We start from the raw sequence: 4,036 nt of genomic DNA, 5'->3' as shown, positions 1-4,036 counted from the left end.
TGTACAAATACCATCGTCCTATATATCAATCTTTACCTCTCGACCATTTCAAGACTCCTCGTCATGTCCGTGATCTTATCCGGGACTCCAAACAACATTCGGTCACCAAAAAAATAACTCATATAACACTATATCGTCAACGAATGTTAAGCGTGCGGACCCTACGGGTTCGATAACTATGTAGACATGGCCGAGACACCTCTCCGGTAAATAACCAATAGCGGGAACTTGTATGCCCATATTGGCTCCTACATATTTTAAAGGACATGCGGTGCCCCCATGTGTGGTTTTGGTAATTGATGACATTCTCTATGGACTAATGGTTGCATTGAGTTATATTTGAAGGATTTGTCCATAGGCTTTTCTTGAAGTCCATGTGTTGGTTTCAAGGAGTTTATGAGTTGACCAAGGTGCTATTAAGGAATTATCCAAAGATTTGTCATGTGAGTGTTGAGCTTATTGCAAGCATGTCTTGAAGAAGAAGAGTGTGTGATCATTCATGTCTACCTTCAATACATCATCCAAATGTAGAGAGTTGGAAAGATTCAAGATCGATCAAGACTAAGTCAAGAGTGAATCAAGTTGATCAACATACAAAGTGTATAAGATGTACCGAGGGATCAAGTGATCCCATCGTATGGTAAGCATTGTTCATTACGCTTCGTGTACTAACCCATGGTCTTCGTGAGAGTTCTTTGTGGGGTTAGGTTGTGATGTGCACGTTCAAGTGATGCATCACGAAGAGATCAAGTGCTTGAAGATTGCCATCCATTGTGGTGACAATGGACTTGTGAAAATGTTCCAAAGAGTGCCTCACCCATAGTGGAGTATGGGGGAGCAATCAACTAGTCTTCATCGAGCAAACGCAATCAAGAAAGATGGTCCAACTTGAGGGAGTCAAGATCGTCATCATCTAGCTCAAGTGGACTTCGTGTAAGGCAAAGGTTTGCCCTTGATAGGTTTTATATTTTACCGGTCTCATGGTGATAGTTTGGAGACCATGTTATAGGATCGATAGCCGTACTATCAAGGGGGGCTCTCAAGTGAGTAGCGTGATCGTATCATTTGTCTAGAGCTCAAACCATTGCATCCTTGCATCATCTTTCTTGATTCTTATTTGTATTTTCTTTTGAGGTTCTAGAGCTTGTGGTTATCTTCGTGACAAGATCTAGTTCATCGAAAACGGATTTCATATGCTTCTTCGATCGCGTTTTCGGTGTTGGAGGTTTTACCGGTCTTTTTCGAGGAAGGGTTCTCACCATTTTCTCTTGGGACTTTTCTAATTTGCCTCTTATTGATATTTATATCAAGATTGTGTTAGCCCATGTCGTTAGCTTTCCAACAAACTTGGTTTCGTTGAATTCGGAGTCCGTTTGCAGAAGTTGCGACAATTTTGGTGTTCTGAAAAGGCTGCAGCGGTACTACCGCGGACAGGATCGGAGGTAATTTTTTACTACCGCTCCAGAGCGATACTACCATGGCTACTACAGCGGTAGTACCGCTCCGGACCAAAATCTCGTCACAAGTCCAGCAGTGGTAGGCACGGATGTATTTTTTTAGTACCGCTACCCTTTGAGGTAGTACTGTTACCCCTAGCGGTAGTACCGTGAGGTCTAGTGGTAGTACCACTCTGTGCGGGCTGTGAGCATAATGGTTGGATTTTTTCCCACCTATAAAAGGTGGTCTTCTGTTGGGGAACGTAGCAGAAATTCAAAATTTTCCTACGTGTCACCAAGATCTATCTATGGAGAAACTAGCAACGAGGGAAGGAGAGTGCATCTACATACCCTTGTAGATCGCTAAGCGGAAGCGTTCATGAGAACGGGGTTGAAGGAGTCGTACTCGTCGTGATCCAAATCACCGGAGATCCTAGTGCCGAACGGACGGCACCTCCGCGTTCAACACACGTACAGCCCGGTGACGTCTCCCAGGCCTTGATCCAGCAAGGAGAGAGGGAGAGGTTGAGGAAGACTCCATCCAGCAGCAGCACAACGGCATGGTGGTGGTGGAGGAGCGTGGCAATCCAGCAGGGCTTCGCCAAGCACCACGGGAGAGGAGAAGGAGGAAGAGAGGCAGGGCTGCACCAAGAGGGAGAAGTTCTCATGTGTTGGCAGCCCCAAAACCTCAAGTATATATAGGGGGGAAGGGGGCTGCACCCCCTTTAGGGTTTCCCACCCCAAGGGGTGCGGCCAGCCCTAGATCCCATCTAAGGGGGGCGGCCAAGGGGGGAGGAGTGCCTCCCAAGTCAAGTGGAGGCCTCCCCCTTTAGGGTTTTCCCCTTCCCATGCGCATGGGCCTTGGGGGGGCTGGTGCCCCTGGCCCATTAAGGCTAGGGCGCCCCCCTACAGCCCATGCTACTGTATTGGACGTGGTGGAACAATTTCCGGACCTCCGGACCCCTCCGGAATCCTCCGGAACCTTCTGGAAGCTTCCCGGTACAATACCGAAAAAACCCGAACTTTTTCCGGAACCCGAACAACAACTTTCCATATATAAATCTTTACCTCCGGACCATTCCGGAACTCCTCGTGACGTCCGGGATCTCATCCGGGACTCCGAACAACATTTGGTAACCACATACAAACTTCCTTTATAACCCTAGCGTCATCGAACCTTAAGTGTGTAGACCCTACGGGTTCGGGAGACATGTAGTCATGACCGAGACGTTCTCCGGTCAATAACCAACAGCGGGATCTGGATACCCATGTTGGCTCCCACATGTTCCACGATGATCTCATCGGATGAACGGCGATGTCAAGGACTCAATCGATCCCGTATACAATTCCCTTTGTCTAGCGGTATTGTACTTGCCCGAGATTCGATCGTCGGTATACCGATACCTTGTTCAATCTCGTTACCGGCAAGTCTCTTTACTCGTTCCGTAACACATCATCCCGTGATCAACCCCTTGGTCACATTGTGCACATTATGATGATGTCCTACCGAGTGGGCCCAGAGATACCTCCCCGTTTACACGGAGTGACAAATCCCAGTCTCGATTCATGCCAACCCAACAGACACTTTCGGAGATACCTGTAGTGCGCCTTTATAGTCACCCAGTTACGTTGTGACGTTTGGTACACCCAAAGCATTCCTACGGTATCCGAGAGTTGCACAATCTCATGGTCTAAGGAAAAGATACTTGACATTAGAAAAGCTTTAGCATACGAACTACACGATCTTTGTGCTAGGCTTAGGATTAGGTCTTGTCCATCACATCATTCTCCTAATGATGTGATCCCGTTATCAACGACATCCAATGTCCATGGTCAGGAAACCGTAACCATCTATTGATCAACGAGCTAGTCAACTAGAGGCTTACCAGGGACATGGTGTTGTCTATGTACCCACACATGTATCTGAGTTTCCTATCAATACAATTATAGCATGGGTAATAAACAATTATCATGAACAAGGAAATATAATAATAACTAATTTATTATTGCCTCTAGGGCATATTTCCAACAGTCTCCCACTTGCACTAGAGTCAATAATCTAGTTCACATCGTCATGTGATTAACACTCACAGGTCACATCACCATGTGACCAACATCCAAAGAGTTTACTAGTGTCATTAAACTAGTTCACATCATCATGTGATTAAGACTCAATGAGTTCTCGGGTTTGATCATGTTTTTCTTGAGAGAGAAGTCTTAGTCAACGGGTCTGCAACATTCAGATCCGCATGTGCTTCGCAATTCTATGTCATATTGTAAATGCTGCTTCTACGCTCCACTTGAAGCTATTCCAAATGGTTGCTCCACTATACGTATCCGGTTTGCTACTCAGAGTCACTCGGATAGGTGTTAAAGCTTGCATCGACGTAACCCTTTACGCCGAACTCTTTATCACCTCCATAATCGAGAAACATGTCCTTATTACTCTAAGGATAATTTTGACCGCTATCTGGTGATCCACTCCTTGATCACCTTTGTACCCTCTTGCCAGACATGTGGCAAGGCACACATCAGGTGCGGTACTCAGCATAGCATACTGCAGAGCCTACGTCTAAAGCATAGGGGACGTCCTTCGTCCT

The sequence above is a fragment of the Triticum dicoccoides genome, chromosome 1B (assembly GCF_002162155.2).
Source record: "Triticum dicoccoides isolate Atlit2015 ecotype Zavitan chromosome 1B, WEW_v2.0, whole genome shotgun sequence".
Classification (NCBI taxonomy): domain Eukaryota; kingdom Viridiplantae; phylum Streptophyta; class Magnoliopsida; order Poales; family Poaceae; genus Triticum; species Triticum dicoccoides.
This window is presented reverse-complemented; position numbering follows the sequence as displayed.